The 20,171-nt window shown below is 37.1% G+C and overlaps 1 protein-coding gene and 1 long non-coding RNA gene across 10 annotated transcripts in view; both read left to right on the forward strand.

Moving 5' to 3' along the window:
* Window positions 1–6,256, forward strand: part of LOC134810279 (uncharacterized) — a 46,876-nt gene extending 40,620 nt beyond the window's left edge. The window contains exon 3 of the long non-coding RNA XR_010157924.1: window positions 1,718–6,256. This is a non-coding gene — a long non-coding RNA (uncharacterized LOC134810279). The remainder of the gene's footprint in view (window positions 1–1,717) is intronic.
* A 7,669-nt stretch (window positions 6,257–13,925) lies between these two features.
* Window positions 13,926–20,171, forward strand: part of HDGFL1 (HDGF like 1) — a 266,586-nt gene continuing 260,340 nt past the window's right edge. For 5 of the 9 annotated variants that reach the window (XR_001718159.3, XR_001718158.3, XR_001718160.3 and 2 more), the window contains exons 1-2: window positions 13,926–14,398; window positions 17,482–17,572. The gene's annotated coding sequence lies outside the window, so the exon portion shown is untranslated. The remainder of the gene's footprint in view (window positions 14,399–17,481; window positions 17,573–20,171) is intronic. The other 4 variants (XM_016954697.3, XM_054685506.1, XM_063811977.1 and 1 more) reach the window with 1 other exon arrangement.

Consider the following 20,171-nt stretch of genomic DNA (forward strand, 5'->3'; position numbering starts at 1 on the left):
TAGTCACAGGGTATATACACATATTAAGCTTCTGATAACTTCTGCAGTAAAGAAATTCAATTATGTTTATTTAACTCAGTGTTTCACAAAATTTTTTGGATCTTACAACTCTTTTCTGGTTCACATTTTGGGGAATTATAATTCTAAAGTAAAATGTTCAATTCTCTACTATTTGTGATATATTATCAGTGTTAAAAACTATCCTATGTCCTATGGGGAAGACAAAGATAATTCAGACATAGCCTTAACTCTCAGGAGTTTATTATTTAATGTGAGAAAATATACATGCATAATTAAATGTAATATGCTGAGACAGAGAAAAATATGATAAGATAGATTAAAAATCTTAACTTTATATTAGAAGATACTAGGACACAGAGGGGTTTAAATATCTTAGTTAAAGTTGAGCAGGGTAGCATGAACTAGAAGCCTGATACATCTGACTCCTAGTTGGATATTCTCTTTAGTTCAACATGATATAACATATACACATAGAGTCTGAGAAACAGGAAGCAAAGTTTCACAGTTTTCACTGAAATTAATTATTTTTAAGAGAATTGAATTACAGAAATAGTTTTATCACTGATTCAAGTTCCTAATTTTGTTTTATGGAATGTGGAATAATGCATATAAGAAGCAATGTGTATCATTTTTAGTATGCTTCCTTTTAGGTACTTAATTTTTTAAGCATTATTCTTCAATAAGCCATTCAAACATTCTCCCCGCCCCCAATATTGGTATAAAAGTGTTTTCCCTGGAAAGATAGTCTGTATTGATAGCCAGCCAGTCACTAAAACATACAGAATGCCACCTATGACTAGAACAACTAAAGCCTCATCTTCAATGTTATAATACCAAGAAATTTTGGCCTGGCATGGTGGCTCATGCCTATAATTCCAGCACTTTGGGAGGCTGAGGCAGGCAGACAACTTGACGTCAGGTGTTCAAGACCAGCCTGGCCAACATGGTGAAACCCCATCTCTACTAAAAATACAAAAATTAGCCGGTCATGGTGGCGCATGCCTGTAATCCTACTCGGGAGGCTGAGGCAGGAGAATCTCTGGAACCCAGGAGGTGGAGGTTGCAGTGAGCTGAGGTGGTACCACTGCACTCCAGCCTGGGTGACAGGGTGAGGCTGTCTCAAAAAAAAAGAAAAAAAGAAATTTCAAAAAAAGTTTTCATTGAAAAACATATTTCTGGAAAGTCTTTTAGTAGTTTGCTCCAATTTATTGGATTAAAAGATCGGAGAAGAGAATACAGATAGTTTTTTAGAAAAATCTGCTATTTGTATGTATTTAGAAAATATATTTTATGAAAATAATATTCTTGAACAATACACTTACAATGGTTACTTGTTGAGGGGTTATTCTTGGACAACAAACTTATACAATGACAGAATATCATCTATTCCTTTTTCCTTATTGCAGTAAAAGTTTCTTCCTAGAGAAAGAAAAAGGATGAGTTAAAAAAGAAAACACACGCACAACACCACTTAAGATGTTATTTACAGTAAATACCAATGTCATTGTTTCTTTTTTTCTCTTTTTTAGAGATAGTGTCTCACTCTGTTGCCCAAGCTGGAGTGCAGTAGTGTGATCATAGCTCACTGTAACCTCAGATTCTTGGCCTTAAATGATCCTTCCATCTTAGCCGCCAGAGCAGGTTGGACTACAGACATGCACCATGATACTCAGCTAATTTTTAATTTTTTTTGTAGAGACGGAGTTCTCACTATGTTTTCCATGCTGAGTGTGAGCTCCTGGCCTCAAGAATTCCTCCCACTTCTGCCTCCTAAAGTGCTGGGATAACAGGTGAGAACCACTGTGCTTGGCCTGTTGTTTCTTTCTAAAATTCAGTGTAGATGTCTAAAAGGCAAGAGACAATAATGTACATTTAAAATCAATATTTTCAGTTATAAAATTGGAGGATTAAAAATCCCCTTACAATTTTGAAATAGTGCACTTGAATTTTTCATTATTTTATACCTTCCCTTTTAACCCGTTTCTCTATCTGAAAATGCTTCTTTATTTGGTAGGTCTGTTTGGTTGTAAAATATAATTCTAGGGTTTTAAACATATGTCCTTATTTTCTGGAAGCGAAGTCCAAGAAATGCCTGCATAACTGAGCAGTTTTAGAAGTATAGGAATGGCATGTCAAAAACATGGAGACGTGTGAGTAAGCTTTGTCCAGAGAGCCGCTGAAAGTTCAAAGTTCCTTTTAGCCCATTTTGCCTGGAGCATGGGGTATGTGGTTGGGGTGTATAAAATAATTTAGGGTTAGATTAAGAAGGGACTGATGTGACACGTTGATGACTTTGAGTTATTTTCTTAAAGAATGGTAAACTTTTAAGGAGGTTGGAAGTGAGGAAAATTTTTAGGAGTAATATGAAAGCAACGTTTTTTTCCCCTAGAAAAGCACAGACTAACATAGTTACAGACTATGAGTTTTTCTGTTAAAAACCGGACATCTCAACTATCATTGCCTTAGGTGTAACTACGTTTCTGCTAAAATAAAAAAGAAGAAAACTGTGTATAGTTCCTCTTGCATGTCAATTATTCATTTTAAAGGTGATGTATAGTTTTTCTTGCATGTCAGTTATTCATTTTAAAGGTGAAGCAGCTGCTTTAAGTGTACATTTATAAGAGTGTTTCACTGAAGCAGGATTTTGTCTGCTTGGATAATCTTCCTTCTTTCAGAGATCTTCATTGCTTTTCCTTTATGAGAGCTCAAAAGAGTATTGGGTATTGAGAAGACTGAGAAAAGACAGGTTTAAAACAAGCTCTGACGTAGTCTGAAAGTGTAATGCAACCTAAAGAAAGGCAAACCAAGGGAGAGAAGACAGGGGGCTCTTGCGAAGTCCAGGCATGGCGGCTCATGATGTGGATAGATACAAAAGATGTGTTGGTAGAATTGCCAGATTTGGGTGATTGTAAGGGAAAGGAAGAAAAAAATTTAGTAGAGTTTGTGATTTGGGCAATGAACTATATGGTGAGACAGGAACACTAGACAGGTCAGAGAGAGGCGAGGTAGAGTGCTTTGCAAGTTCTCGCGTATCTGTTTCCAGACTAAAGAGTTTGAAGCATTTTCAAGAGAGAAAGATCTCCATACTTATCAAAATTACAGGTTCATCAAGAGCTATGATTCCTGCTTCCTGTTAAAGCTGCCTAATGTGATTTTTAGCGTAGCTGCAAACAGATGAGCTTCCCCTTTGATTTGGGCAGGGTAAAACAACCCAGGAGAATACTTGTGTTTTTTGTATGTCTTTATTTATTGGTACTATTGCTTTGGTAGCTCAATACCATTAAGTTAATATATGTAGTGTTATTTAAGAGGAGATGTATTACCCAAAAGATAAATTCAAATCTGTATAACAACAGACTGATATATCGTATCTTTTAGTAAAGGAAGTAATTGTGTGTCTAATTCTGCCTTTGCTATACAGGAAAATAGCTTTTCCTTGCCATAAGAAATATTTGTTTGAAGAAGGTTGAAGACATATATTTATGTATATAGTTGGTTGTTTGAGTGATACAAAAAATGAAGTTAGTAAATATCCGTTACGTCTTCTACCAGAAATTTGACATTCATCGTAAATTGGGCAATGCTATTTTACATTATTACTGAAATGAAATGAAACATGTAAAATGAATGAGTTATATTTTATAAGGTAAGACTACTTTGTGGGTGATGTATTTGTAATGGTATTTTATTATATGTTTCCTGATGTGAGGGAAATATACATTGTGACATGGTGTTCTGAGGTGATTTAGATTTCTACGGGACAAATGAACTGGGATTTTTGACTGAGATGAATACATCAAATTGTTTGGTTTAACATTTGATGTTGCTTTACATGTAGACTTCATAATAGAGTTTTGAATATATAGAAGGATATTCATTCAATAAACTACAGTTAGAAAATCATTTTAAATATTTAATGATTTAATTCAGTTTTATTAGTGTGACACTCTTTGCATTGCCAATTAAAAATTGACAAGGGTCTCATCTGTTTTTTCCCTTTTTGGACAGTATTATTTTAGATTTGTTTGTTCTTATTTTTATAAACAGTGATAAATACTAATTTCTTAAATTGTTTTTCCACATCCAATGAAATTACCGAGAAGAAAAACAGTAAGAAATTTGAAGCATTGAAAACAACAGGGCCGGGTGTGGTGGCTCACGCCTGTAATCCCAGCACTTTGGGAGGCCCAGGCGGGTGGATCACGAGGTCAGGAGATCGAGACCATCCTGGCTAACGCGGTGAAACCCCGTCTCTACTAAAAATACAAAAAATTAGCCACGCTTAGTGGCGGGCACGTGTAGTCCCAGCTACTTGGGAGGCTGAGGCAGGAGAATGGCGTGAACCTGGGAGGCAGAGATTGCAGTGAGCAGAGATGGCGTCACTGCACTCCAGCCTGGGCAACTGAGCGAGACTCCATCTCAAAAACAACAACAACAACAACAACAACAACAGGATTTGCCTATTATGTTACTCTGTTGATTCAGATTCTGTTACTGTTACTTTATGATCATGTCTGTAGAGAAATCTGATTTGCTTTACTCTCTCTATGGTACCAGGCTTTGCCAGAATACTGAAACTGTTTCACGTCCTAGGACTCAGGCTAGGACACAATGACGCTCTCAATTGCACTGAACCTTGGGGCAAAGAAGAGAGTGAGGCAAGATAGTGGTCAAGCCAACAGTGAGGAAGAATGAAGAGCGAATTGCATGAACAACACCACTCCCCGCAATGTGTTCACTGTGAGGAGTTTGTGAGAAGGGAAGGAACCTCAGGTTTATACTTCAGGATTATATAGGTATTCCTAGGGTACTGGTTATAGAAATACCATAGAAATCAGAGAGAGACTTTGGCCATATGGGTCACTGTGGTGATTCATATTCACATTCTGTCTATATTTATTGATATAAGAATCTATGCCCATGTAGCTCTGGACAATTTGATGGCTTGAGAAATTTTACTGACAAGATGAGGGAAGAGGAAGAGAGTATATAGATTGTAATATTTACCCAATGGGCAGCAGTTGGCCCTGGGTAGCAAAAGATATAGTTCTCTAGAGTCTCCTAGCTTATTCAACCTGCCCACAGGCTGCATGCGGCCAAGGATGGCTTTGAAGGTGGCTCAACACAAATTCATAAACTTTGTTAAAACATTATATAAGATTTATTTGTGAGTATTATTTTTTAGCTAATTAGTTATTGTTAGTGCTAGTGTATGTTATGTGTGGCCCAAGACAATTCTTCTTCCAGTGTGGCCCAGGGAAGCCAAAAGATTGGACACCCCTGCTCTAGACTCTCCTGATGAACCCCCTGCCCTATGCCCACTGGTAATCAACCATAAAAGTTACCTTTAAATATGCTTCTGAAGAAAACATAATATATGTTTTAGAGATAATAGATGTAGATCATTGTTAGCCATCTTCTTTAATTTTGGAAAAACAAATTTAATTCACCAAAATTCACCCCTACTTCTGTGAAACTGTTCAAGACTTAGCACCACAGGCTACAGGAAAGTAGGAAGTTATGCTGAAAAATGCCTTGGATTTTCTCTATACTGTTGAAAGTTGGAAAGTTATTACCAAAGGTGAGAACTGAGCTTCTCATTATGGTAGTCACATGCAGATATTTAAATTTAAGTATAAATTCATTAAAATTAAATAAATAAAAATGTAGTTCCTTCCATAGTCCTGTGTGGTTCATGGCTGCCATGTTGGATTGTCAGAAATGTTTCCATCATCGCAGAAAGTTCTATTGGGCAGGATTGGATTTGAAATTATGTGATCATGTTGCCTAGAAAACAGCATTCTTACCTAGGGTACTACGAGGCACAGTGACAAGCAAAAGCCAACATTTCAGTTCTGATGAGCATTGCTCATTCATTAACCTTCTAATGTAGATGTTTCCGGTTCTCAAGTACCTTTTCTCCTTGTGGTGAAGGTCCAGGCTCCTTCCATCCTGTGATTCTGCTATGTCCTACCTCCCTGGAGTTCTGCTACCAGCTGCTGGAAGGGAAAAGAAAGGGCACTGGCTTCTTAACTATCTTGGCCTGAAAGTGATAAAATCATTTCCTTGTAATCTATTGGTGAGAACAAGTTTTACAGCCCATCCAGATGTGAGGCTTTCCGGTAGCAACTCTATCTTACGATAGAAGTCGTTGAGAAACCACCACAGACAGTTTCTCAGTAGTTGAGAAACCGTGCAAAATAAATGTGAAATTTTTATGGAAAAGTAACTAATGGTTGAGGGATCATTTTGTAAATTGTTAAACTAATTACATTCTTTCATCTTCAGTATATATGTGTTTTCTACCTTTTTAAATGAATTGGTTTTCACATTGTAATTTGATAATCTCTAAGAACAAATGAATATTATTTTCATTTTCTTAGTCATGGAAACTCTGTTTTACAAACTAAGAACAGCTCAGTAAGACAACCTCATTTTTACTCATTCTTATAAAAAGTTATAGATTCATGGGAAATTTAAATGAAATTGATTATATATATTTGTATGTATAATCTTATATATAAAAACCTACATATATATTTATGTAGGGTTTTTTATTTTATAGAAGCAATAGTGATACTCTTTGTTTCTAGAATTTTCCTTTGAACATTTAAATATTATATAATAGAGAAGAATAGAGTTTATATAAAATTACGATTTCATGTATTATATGGAGTAAAGTACACTTGCAAAGGAGCATCCCTTATTGTTATATATATGGAGTTGTTGGCAGAACTCTCATGAAATTGTCTCTTGTAAATCAACAATCAAGTTACAGATAAATTTCCAGATGACCCATACCCAAAGTGTGCATGTTTTATGATTGTAAATATGGTAATTGGATATCCAGTGTAAATACATCCTCAGTGAATTATGAGGTCCCTTATTGACTTTGGCACTTGGGAGCACACACACAAAAAAGACAGTGGTGCAAAGTTACCACTGTATCTAGATTCAGTTTTAACCATTTCCTTCCCTCCATCCCTCTCTCCTATCTATCTTTTATTTTTAAGTTTTATTTTAAATTCAGGGGTATATGTGCAGGTTTGTTACATAGGTAGACTTGTGTCATGAGAGTTTGTTATACAGATTATTTCATCTCCCAGGTATTAAGCCTAGTACTCATTTGTTATTTTTCCTGATCCTCTCCTTCTTCCTACTCACCACCCTCTGATAGGCCCCGTTGTATGTCGTTCTCCTCTATGTGTCCATGTATTCTCATCATTTAGCCTCCACTTATGAGTAATAACATGTGGTATTTGGTTTTCTGTTCCTGTGTTAGTTTGCTAAGGGTAGTGGCCTCCAGCTCCATCAATGACCTTGCAAAGGACATGATCTTGTTCTTTTTGATGGCTGCATAGTATTCCATAGCATTTATGTATCACATTTCCTTCTATCCAGTCTATCCTTGATGGACATTTAGGTTGATTCCATCTCTTTGCTATTGTGAATAGTTTTGCCAAGAACATATATGTGCATGTGTCTTTATAATAGAATAATTTATATTTCTTTGGGTATATGCCCTATCTATCTATTATCTATCTATCTATCTATCTATCTATCTATCTATCATCTATCTATCTATCATCTATCTATCTATCTGTCTATCATCTATCTCTCCATCTATCTACCTACCTATCTATTATCTATGTGTTTATCTAAGCAATCATTGCTTTGCAGAAGTGTGGGATTGTAACAATGACCTTTCAAACTGAAATTGCACAAAGCAATGTTAATTATCCATGGGAAAAATTAGTATTCTTTCATGACCTTTAAAATTTTTGTCAAAACATTAAAAAAAATTATTTCAGCCTTAAATGTGTAAGGTAATTAAAAATCTGTAAAGGTACTTATTTAGCATATTATTTTTAAAAACAGAAATATTGAGAATTAAAGTGTTTTATTTATTTGTAAAAGCTTATCAAGGGTAGTTGGAACCATGGTTGCCTTCTTTCTATATAACTTATGATATGGAGCTAATATCTTTTCTATGCCTTGGTGAATTGTCATACTCCTTTTTAAGTTTAGATCAGCTTCCAACATTTTATCCTTTGTGCATGCAATGTCACAAATTATCCCCAAGAGTTTTTTTAATGTGAATTTTTTTCTGACATCTCTTCCTCTGGGACATCTTTCTTTTCATCACAGTCACTTTCCTCATTTATGTTGGTAAGTTCTCTTTCACTAAGTGTTTATGCATACATGTCTAGAGTCTCTGGAATGGTGGAAAGATCCACATTCCCATGGTCAGCTATTTATGAAATGTTCTAATTTCATGTCCAGTGTCAACACTTTCTTTTATTTGCTGTAATTTCATCTTTGTTGGCCAATTCTCTCTTTTGGTTATCTATTTTGTAAAATGTCATGTGGGATTATCAATGGAAGACAATGGGGAGACATAATTACATGCTTTTCTGTCTGTGCATGCAGTGAATAACATAAGGACAACAACCAATCACCAAAAGACTTTGAAAGATGCCCATAAATTCTTAACGTAGTGATTTGTTGACTGAAGAGCTAGCTGTGACGTTTGACCTTCAAGTATTACTCCCAGTTAATACATTGTAGTCATTGAAATTTGAATCATACTGTTGGAGACTGGTGTTGTTTAAATAAATCATGGTAAGTTCAATTTGTATATATTAGAATCATGCAAACAAAGACTGCCTCTGTGTGTGTGTGTGTCTTCTCTTGTTGAAATCTTTCTCTGGCCCTTAGATTATTTCCCATTTTCTGCTATCATTGCTACTGCTACATACCGTATAAAATGAAGCCCCCATATCCTTTTATTTACTCTCCTGCAATGTGTCTATGACATATACAGGGGCAGGTTTGAGGAAAGTAAGCACCAGCATTGAGTGACGTTCATAAAACACTTACCTTTGGAAATAGAATATTGCATTAAATGATAGAAGGCTATAGAACACTGCAGTCTGTAGGGGGTGCCATACACAGGTGAACCTGTAGAATCTGTTGATGTGATAGCATTCTAATTCAAGAGTAAAATGTTCATTACTTGAAATAGAAAGTATAATTTGAAACTAGTTAATTACTGGCTTTGGGAAAGAACAATGCTGATATTTACAAATAAACTAGATGTGTCTTTGGTGTGTCTACAAAGCAAGTTAGAACAACTTTAAACTACATTTTAGTAGATAAGTTTTTCCTTTGGGTTATCTCTAGTGGAATTTAGATCAGTACTTTTTAAACTTTAAAATGCATTTGAGTCACCAAGAGTTTCTGTTAAAACACAGATTCTGGGTGGAGTGGGGTTTGAGCTTCTGTATTTTTTACTGGCTTGCAGGAGATGCTGATGCTGCTGACCAAACATTGAGTATCAAGGATCTCCAGCACCCTAGGTCTGCTGTATGAAAATGTAGGAAGCCAATGGCTTGACAAAACTGGCTTCTTTAAAATTGTTTTATCTGACCATTTTCCTTTTTTAAGAAGTTGGAACAACTTTGGAACCTTCCCTATCTCCCAAGCTTCCCCCTTGTGTCTCTCTTTCTTTTTGACACCCTCTGAAAGACTCATCTTTCTCTGAGTCCTACATCATCACCTTCCATTCATTCACCAGCTCACCAAATCGGCTTCAATTTGTGTCTAAACTGTCTGATAAAAACTTTCTAAATACAAATAGGAACCTCTCTGTGCCAACTTGTATGGTGTGTTTATAAGGCCTGATAGACACTATTGAGCTCCTCTAATGAAATCCTTCCCTCTTTTGGTTTCTGGAACATCAGTTCTTCTCTTGTTTCTTCTTCAACTTTTTTGGTGTCACCTGCGCCATTTCCTACATGGGCACCTCTGTTTGTCCAATCCCTTCAATGCTGGTCTCCCTGGGATTCATTCTTTTCTCTTCTAACTGACCAGGTGCTCTCCACCCATAATTTCCCCCCATAACCCCAGTTATCATATATATTTCAATGACTTCCAGCTTTTGATTTTTCTACCTCCCAGACTGTCATAGTTCTACTCCCAGGCTAACTGTGTGACCTTGGTCAAGGTTCTCAACGATTCTGATTCTCGGTTTCCACCTACAATATTCTGTGGGGATTAAACAATTTACCACATGTAAACTGCCTGGAAGAGTGCTTAGCACCTCTAAAAAATTACAAAATTCAAGCTATTGTGTATTTGTTAGAATTTTGAGCAACAAAGGGAGGCTTTTTTTTTTACATTTACATTTCATTCTTTTTTTACATTTTTTTTCTGTTATGCTGCATAATTTAGGTATATACTTAGGTGTTTTAAATAACAAGGATCATGAAATTCCTCTGATTTTCTTTCCCATTTCTCTGCATTGCAAAGGAGCAAGCTACAATAAATACATTAATTTGAATTACTCTGGGATGGGACTGGCTAGAGTTTTGGCTTTACGTACTTAGTAACGTCTGACTTAATGGATACATCTAATATATAAATATGACATATTTTCTTGGTCATGTTTTTAGTTGTGGACATCCCTCTTCATTTAAAGCCATACAACATATAACTATTGGTTTTTATCAAGGATTATGTTATATGTCAAATATCTGTTTTTTAGATGGAATTTTTGGAATCAGTCACGTTTGGAAAATATTTTAAACTGATTTTAAATTTACGATTCTATTCCTTTACATTAATAAAAACATGATATTAACCTAAGACCTAGCCTAAAGAATTTTAGCGTGACAAATGAGCTTGATAACCAATTTATAAATAAATTATGCATTTAGTGCATTTAATTCAATACACATTTATTAAATATTAATGAAGGGTCACTCGTTGAAGTTAAGTCTTGCTGGCCTCAAATTTCTCATGAGGAGGCAAATATGTAAATAAATAATTATAGTCAGGTATGTTAAGTTCTATAGTAAATGATGGTAAAACATGCTAGTAAACCAAAGGAGAGAACAGCTAATCTGTCTAGAGAAGTCATGGGATTTTTGAAAAGGAAGTGGAACTGGATCTGGAGGACATCACCAGGAGTGAGGGGGAATGGAATTTCAGGCTTGGAGAAAAGCAGGTGCAAAGACATTTAAACTCAGAAGAGCACTGTGGGTTTGGGAAAATGATACACAGGTGCATTCCATTATCTATGTGGAGGCTGAGCAAAAGGACTCATGGAGGCCCTGACTATGTCCAGCACCTTCCTCTTTCTCCTTACAGCTTTGTCTCTATTTAGATTGGCCTCTGGGCAGAAGAGTGGGCACAACAAGCCTGGGGATGAACACCTCACCGTCCATCTGCTCCAGGGATAGACACTCTGCCCTTGAAGAGGGCTTAAGATACTTGAGGAAGGGAATTCCAGGGCTTCGGGGTTTCAGAGTTCTGGGTCTAGAAAGGTGAAGGCCTGGGCTCTGTGGGGGAATGTCTCCTTGGTCCCAGGGAAGATGGCCAGAGTAGGGTTTTCTACAGTCATGCCCAGAAGCAGGGACACCACGGCAGGTCTGACAATGGAGCCCAAGTTCCTTGTGGCTCATAAATGGGTTGCTTAGAAGTGGCTGGATATGGAGGATGGAGCTGAGTATTTGGATTAGGGGCAGACTATGATTAGGTTTTTAAAAAATATAATGACCATTGCCTTTGATGACATAATTGGTGTAATCTAATTTTACTGTGTGGGATCAAAAAGTTAAACCAGAAAAATTATACTCCTCAGTTTATGACATAGCTGTGAATGAATTATTGATTAATGATAATATTGTTCATTTTCAAAGAATTAGAACGCCAATAACTATACTTAAGCCAAAAGTTATGTTGGACATAAGTGAATCTTTTTTTCCCCTTCAAATTTGATTGTTGCCAGAGCTTTAAATTTTATAGTGATTCAAACAATTTAAACACAGTCTATTAGATGCTGTTAACATCAACAAATTAAAGAATTGTGATGATGTTAATCCTTTTACTTGTGCTGTAACTACCCTTTATTATAATTCATATGTACTAAAGTTATTTTACAAATATCTAACATAAGGGTGCTTATATTTCTTAAATATTAAGCATCATATCCATGAGTGAGGCCTAGCAAATACATAGCTAAAACTTTCAGCCAAGGTAGAAAGTTGCAAATAAAGAGCTACATTACCTTAAGATAAATGCAAGATTTTTTCTTTTATTTTTTTCCACCATTTTCAACGTTTCTTCTAGTAATTCTAATTTCTATCTGAAAGTATTCATCATAGAACATAACACAAATTTGCAATAATTCTACCAAATTTGCTAAGAAATCCTGTGACTGCCAGTGTTACAATTGGGAAATCAAATGGAAAGAAAAGATAAAAAAGGAGAAGTATATAAAGAAGGAAATGGAGAAAAAGAAGAAAGGAGAATAAGAAGGATTAGAAAATTGAGGGATAAATGAATTCTATGCACTGGATAAATTGTTGGTGATAAGGTGATAACTATTTGCCCCTTAATGAATAGTCACTGGAGATATATACCTCTAATATACATGTATGTTTTACAGATGTGCAGAATATTAAAGCCCAGGGTACACATTTTGCTATAGAACTTCTATTTTCTGAGGATTGTGGACAATAAAAAATTAAAATTTGGCTGCATTTTGATAAGTACAATTTTTAAAAGTGTTTTTATAACCCAAAATATGAAAACCAAGCCAAAATCCTTATTGCTATCTTGAACTTTGGAACCAAATTATGAACATGATTGTGAGTTCTAAACTCTTGTTGCAACTAATCAAACATTGATTTTTCAGGCTCCTCTCTTGCTAATTTCAGGTAACTATGATAATAGAATACCACTATACTACACCAGTAAGCTCTCATTTCACATGCCCCAAAGATTAAAATAGAAAGAAAGAAAAAATGTTCCCATGGCAACTGTAACTCAAAAATGCTGTTTTAAATCTTTATTCTCCTTGGTTTCTTGTAAGTAGAACTCATTTATTTTGCTAGAGAAAATTTAATGTAGAGGAGATACATTGGGTGTGGCAGGAAAAAGTCACTTTTCTCAGCAAAAGACATCTTAATCTCAGCGCATATTCTAGAATTAGCAAGGATATTATAAGGCAGGCAGTGGCACCGTCTCATAAAAATAAAATAAAACACCGTTCAGTTGGTCAGTAGAGATTCATAATCTTCAGTGTTAGATGAAACATCCGGCTGCCTCAGAAAAAACAGTTTTGTTAAATCGCCCAGATATCGTAACATTGTGTAGATAAAGTCTTGGTTCTATAAAGGTTAAATTAGACAATATCAGGTTTTTCTGCTAAGTCGACGAATATGACTCAAATGACTGGCTGAAACACTAAATAGTCAGGTAAAACAAGTATGATTTGGCCTTTAAAATACATAAAAATGTTAAATTGTTGAGGTCCATTTGTTTCCAATTTGTTGGTAGATATTATGTAAAAACTTAAAATCATGCCTAGACAAAAAAAAATGCCGTATAGAATAACGTGGTTAGAGTTTTCTGTCCTAATAATAACTTTGTACAATTATAGAGTTCTCTACATTTTTCAAATGTTTCTATTTATATTTTCTTATTTAATTGTAAAAACAATTTTTTTAGCAATACAAATTAATTATTATTTCAAATTTAGAGATTAAGAAATTGAGTCTTGGCTGGGCACGGTGGCTCACGCCTGTAATCCCAGCACTTTGTGAGGCCAAGGTGGGTGGATCACCTGAGGTCTGTAGTTCGAGACCAGCCTGGCCAACATGGTGAAACCCCATCTCTACTAAAAGTACAAAAATTAGCCAGGTATGGTGGCGGGTGTCTGTAATCCCAGCTACCCCAGAGGTTGAGACAGGAGCATCTCTTGAACCAGGGGGGCAGAGATTGCAGTAAGCCGAGATCACGCCATTGCACTCCAGCCTGGGCAACAAGAACGAAACTCTATCTCAAAAAAAAAAAAAAAAAAGAGGTTGAGTCTTGGGTTAATTGACTAGCCTCCAGCGGTGGATCATTAGGATAATATCCCCCACATTGTTTTCACTTCCCACTGTCTATGTCTATTCCCTTTAAGTAGTCAGTCTTTCCCTGCACCCCCACCACTGTTGAGCTTAGTCGTATGATTGTTTCTGGCCAATGGGATAATAGCAAATGAGGTGCAAACACAGGCCTGACAAGTGCTTGCGCATTGCGCATGCCATTTCTTTCTGACGGGAATCATTCCGCCACAAGCGAACGAGCCTGGGCTGGCCTTGTGGAAGCCTAGCCGAGGCCTCAGAATATGGATGAGATCATCTGAGACCATCCACCCCAGGAAGCCAGCAAAGTGGCTAGAAGCCGCCATACCACCGCAGAATCACGATTGCTGTTCTGAGTCACTACATTTCAGGTGACTTGTTGAGCAGCAAACGAGCAGACGAACCTAAAGTCAGAAGATGCTAGCGGAAGAAACAGGACCCAGAACTCCATTGGAAAATGGGTGAGTATTTTACCCAGAAGGTGGACAAAAATAATCTACAGGATTATAAAAATGGAAAAGGGAGAAATCAAATCCTTTTTATAGTGAGTATCAAAGGCTTTAATTTTAGTTTATTTTTACAAAATTCTTTTATCTTTTAGTTAAAATAGATGTTATCTCCAGACACATTTTTCTGCTTCTATATTTGTCCTGTAGTCTCTTGCATCATAGTATGTGACTTTTATGTGGTTAAATTTTCTAGTAAAGATGTAAGATAAAACAGTTCAGGTTCATTTATTATGTTGACATATTTATAATTCATGGCATATGTATTTTACCTTATTCAGGTCTATAGAGTTTAATAAAATGACCACGGAAATATAAAGTGACATTTTTTATTTTTGAGCTTCCTTCTATAGTGGTTTTGTGATCTCAAATCAGTAGTTCAGAATTGCTTTAAAATACAACAGGTTATTTTTTGTTTTTGCTGTTTACATGATATCAGGATGTTGTGCTAAATATCCCAATGGGAAAAAAAAAATCATTTTTCAGTGTTTGTCATCTTAGTAGTTGCCTTGGTGAATTTCCTTCAATTCTTCATCAAGTTTTCTACTGGTTTTGTACTGAGATTGATCACTTTCAGGAACAAAATAATGTTTTTAAAATTAAGATTTAATTTGCAGGGGTCTAGGGAAGAGGGTAAAACAATGGCTTTTCAAAGGAGGCTGGCAGTCACTTTAAAGTCCAGAGCTGTAGCATGGCTTCATAATACCCCACTTAAAAAAAATATATCTCACAGTAAAGTAAATATTTTGACAAGGATCTAGACATCAGTTGGAGCTTATCCAGTATTAAACAGAAACACGTGCTTTGTTCAAGGCATTTGCAGAAACAAAACCATCTTGCTTTCTTACATTTATTTATTTATTTTTCAAGTTCAATCTTCTATTTATGCCAGGTCATGGCAAAAGGAGGCCAGGGAGTTGGAAACAAAGGCAGATTTTTTTCATTTCATCTAAAAGCTGAAACAGTCTCTCATCCTCCTCTTCCCCAAATGCCTTTATCCATTACCTCAAAGCCTAGGCTCTCACCCTACCCAGACTTACCCCTCCGTCTGTGAATATATAGACATGCTTTGGTCCAGGGGTAATTGTAAGTGCCAATAAAAAGGAAGCTGAACACACACCCCTCCCTTTGAAGAAAATGCTGGGAATCCACTTTCTTTTTGGTTTTATTTTCCACCTTATCTGAGCTGTACCTGCTGGTACTGCTGTTCCTTGTGATATGAGAGCTTCCCATTCTGGAAATGGGGAGAACGTTTTCTTTTCTAAACTAAAAGTTTAAAACGTTATTAATATCTCATACAACAGTGCCAGGAGAGAGTGTACCTGCTTCCTCTGGACCATACAAGCCACCAAATTTGAGGCACTACCCTATATTAAGTGGCACTGACAACAGCTATGCAAAACCAAATAGTCAAGTGACTTCTATCCAGTAGGATAAACAAATACCAAAAAAAGGAAATGCACCTCCAACCCACAATATTTTTGTTTGTTTTTATAGGGATGATGTAACTGGTTAAAGTTTTCACTTTTCAACTTGTTACAATGATGTGACTTTGATGCCTTTTTTAGCTCCACTCAGAATAAAATATTGGGGTAATTTTAGAGTTGTAGGGACGATGAGGCACTGACAGTGTTTTGGTTAAGTTTTTAAAAATATTTTTTATTTTCAAATTATGGTAAAATTATCTGTGTCAGGTAGTTTTACATGTTAAATTTCAAATTACCCATTTACAAAATGTAAAGGTAGTAAAATGGGAAAACACCCATTTTTAATATTTCCATAAAATCACAATTGTAACTGATGTTTCCATGGTCACCCATCTGAGGAGGGGGAGGACAATATGGTCATAAAAGTGACTCTAGATCCAAATGGTAATTCCATGGCTCATGCTCACCAATTGACTTTCTGAAAGGAGCTTGAGATCTCGTTACTTCTTTCGAGAATTTCTTTCTCAGACATAGGCAGAAGAAAGGGAACTCACAAACATTTTCCCATTAAGATCACCTTTTGGGACTGGACATGGTGGCTCAAGCCTGTAATCCCAGCATTTTGGGAGGCTGAGGCGGGTGGATCACTTGAGGTCAGGGGTTCGAGACCAGCCTGGCCAAAATGGCGAAACCCTATCTCTACTGAAAATACAAAAACTAGCCGGGCAAGGTGGCATCCTGTGATTCCAGCTACTCGGGAGGCTGAGGCAGAAGAATCGCTTGAATCGGGAGGCGGAGGTTGCAGTGAGCTGAGATCGTGCCACTGTACTCCAGCCTGGGTGACAAAAACAAACAAACAAACAAACAAACAAACAAAAAAAGTACACCTTTTGGTGAGTAGGACTGGCTGATGCTGCTCACTGACTGGAGTCTATTTTGTAGCCTTGTCATTTTCTCTTACTATTACCAACATCATGTTTTGGATACCACTAGCAGCAGTGGGGATCTTGCCCTGCCATTCTCAGAAGGGTTGTGTGCTGAGAGCCACTCCTCCATGGTGCTACCTGAAGTTAGACCACATCACTTTCCCTGCCCAAGGTTGGTGGGGGGCCTGTTTCTCACAGCACCACTAGGTCCACATCTTGCCAGTCATCATTCATTATAAAAATTAAAATTCCACTCTCTCTCTCTCCTTCACTTGGACTTCAGATTAAATTCTCCATATCTTCCATTCTATTTTCAGGACTCCTATCCCAGTTTATTTATTTATTATTATCGGTCCATTGGTTCATGGCAGCTTTTCTAAAATTTAAGAAGTTGGTTTAAGAAATTGGATCATTCAGACTAGTTGTTACCAAACTAAGTATCCTGGGGTACATGAAGATTCCCAGGGAACATGCTCGCATGGAGAGCTTCAAGGGAACAATTTTCAGACTCTGAACATTCTATGTGTTTTCTGTTGTAACTTTTTCTTTCTGAGAAGGCGTTTGTGTTTGAAGACCCAAGCAGGTCTGCTTTCTTACCTCCCCTTTTAGAATTGCCCTTATCCTGTTTATAAAGAAAGGCATGTCTTTCACTAATTCAGAACCTTATTATTGTTTGGTGCCCCAGGGTATACAGACTTCGAGGATGCCAGACAAAAAGATCATTTGAAATATTGTTGTCACTAAGCCTTCTTTGATCAAGACACCATGAGCTCATGGTAAGTCTTCATGTTGTTCTGCCTTATATTTATTTTTAAGTGAGAAGAGTTGTATGTTGCAACATTCTGAGGTCACATGTACCATGGAACAGGACAGCAGGACTAGACAATTTTCACTCAACAATCTTGCCTTCTTTGGCTATGCATATGCCTGTGGACATCTATTTCAAATGGAAGAGGCTGTGTGCCTATGAACATGGACTCTGGACTCATATAGCCCTTGTTTATAATCCATCTTCATTACTCACTAGCTCTGTAACCACAGGCAAGCCTCAGTTCCTCATCCATAAAATGCCATTAAAAATAATGCCTACCTCATAGGGCTGCAATGAGGATTAATAGAGACAATGCTGGAAATGCATTTCAGAGAAGAACCAGAACAAAACAAATGCTTGCTTAACAAATGCTCATCTCATATATAACCATGCTATAGATTTCCTTATCATAAAGTTACAACAGGAGAACATCCTCAGGCAAAACCAACTGTCCAGCTGAGTTGTAAAGACTATTTAATCTTGCCCAAAGAAAGTCTGGCTTTTGCCCTTGTCTCATGGGAGGTAATCTCTAAATCCTTGGGATATCCTATCTGATAAATGTATCTCTGTCACATGCAGGCTTTGGGCCAACTGGATAATAACAATGTGATTTAGAATAGGGGTTTTGGTTATGCAATATCTGCTGGACTTCTGGAAGGGCTGGAGACTGAAATCAGCCATGTGGGCAGTCAGTCATGCCTGTGTAAGAGAGTCTCAATAAAATCTCTGGACACCAAGGCTTGGATGAACTCCCTTGTTTGGAAATGCTCTGTGCATATTGTCACGCATTGATGCTGGGAAAGTAACACTATTCATAATTCCATGGGGAGAGGACAACTAGAAGCTCCATGTTTTGTGATTTCCAGGACTGTGTCCTATATGCCTTTTCCCTTGGCTGATTTTAATCTGTATTCTTTAGCTGTAATAAACTGCAACCATGAGCATAACAGCCTTCGGTGAGTTCCATGAATCCTTCTAGCTAATTATCAAATCCAAGAGTCATTGTGGAGGCCCCTGAATTTGCATTTGATTGTCAGAAGTGAGTGCAGTTTTGTGGAGTGTTCTTTCTAAACTTTGCATCAACAAAACATCTTTTTCCTTGCATCCATAGGGGTTGATGTTTTTCCGTTGGCCAACTTGAGTTTTGTGATAATTTGTCCAGGAACTCAACAATTAACTCTATCTTTCCAAGTAATAGCACACATGGAGGAGAATTGCTTCTCCTGACTGACAATCAAGGAAGAACCTGGAAATGCTCAGTGGTAAATGTTCCTCATGCAGCTGGCAGAGTACCTTGGCTTCCAATCATCCCCACAGGGCACTCAACAAGGATGAAGAACTGAGTTACCCTTGACAAGTCAGTGTCCACACTGGCATGATTAAGTGGGAAAAAGTTTGTCACTTTCTCTATCCCTTCCATACTAGTGAAGGTGGTGCAGGAAGCATAGATATCCCATTCCAAATTGAGTGATGCGTGGATGGTAGTGTATTCCACTTAGCTTCAAAGTTCCTTTCTAAAATCTTGGACATGCTTTTTATGTCTTTAGACACTCACTTTACTCCACCTGCTTGCATTTAGTAGGCACCGTAAGTTGGGAGTTGTGATGGTTAACTTACGCATCCACTTGCACTTGGCTAGTCAGTGGTGTGCAGTTGTCAAACACCAGTCTAGATGTTGTGGTGAAAGTATTTTTCTTAAGATTTGCTTAACTTTTAAATCAGTAGACTTTAGGCTGGGCATGGTGGCTCATGCCTATTATTTCAGCACTTTGTGAAGCCAAGGAAGGTGAATTACTTGAACCCAGGAGTTTGGCACCAGCCTGGGCAACATGGCAAAACCCCGTCTCTGCAAAAAAAAAAAAAAAAAAAAAAAAAGCAAAATATTCACTTGTTGTGGTGGCGTGCACGTGTAGTCCCAACTACCCAGGAGGCTGAGGTGGGAAAAATCACCTGAGCCCAGGAGGTCAAGGCTGCAGTGTGCCATGATTGCACTACTGCACTCTAGTCTGGGCCACAAGGTGAGACCCTGTCTCAAAATAAAAGAAAAAAATTAATAAATCAGAAGACTTTTAAGTAATGTGGGTGGATCTCATTCAGTTAATTGAAGGCCTTAAGAGCAAACACTGAGATTTCCCAAAGTAAATGCAACTTGGCCTCAAGAGTATGACATATAAACCTGCCTGAATTTCTAGCTTTCAGATTTTGACTAAAGACTAAAACATCAACTTTTTCCTGAATTTCCAGTCAGATGGCCTGTTCTACAAATTTCATACTTGCCAGACGCTATAATCACGTGAGCCAGTTTCTTAAAATAAATCTCTCTCGCTGCTCTGTCCCTCTCTGTACACTCTATTGGTCCTGTTTCTCTGGAGAACTCCAAAACAGGGGTTGAGGCACTTGAGCATTATCTCAAGCTCATCATTGAATATGAGCTTGACCTAGCCTACTGGAATAAAGGAAACAATAAAAACAGAATGGCTTTGTGGGGACAATGTATAGAATGCTTTTCCATTTTTCTCAAAGTCTTCTATTTGTGTCATTTTGCTTGTGCAAAGATAATTTGC

The sequence above is a fragment of the Pan troglodytes genome, chromosome 5 (genome assembly GCF_028858775.2).
Source record: "Pan troglodytes isolate AG18354 chromosome 5, NHGRI_mPanTro3-v2.0_pri, whole genome shotgun sequence".
Lineage (NCBI taxonomy): Eukaryota > Metazoa > Chordata > Mammalia > Primates > Hominidae > Pan > Pan troglodytes.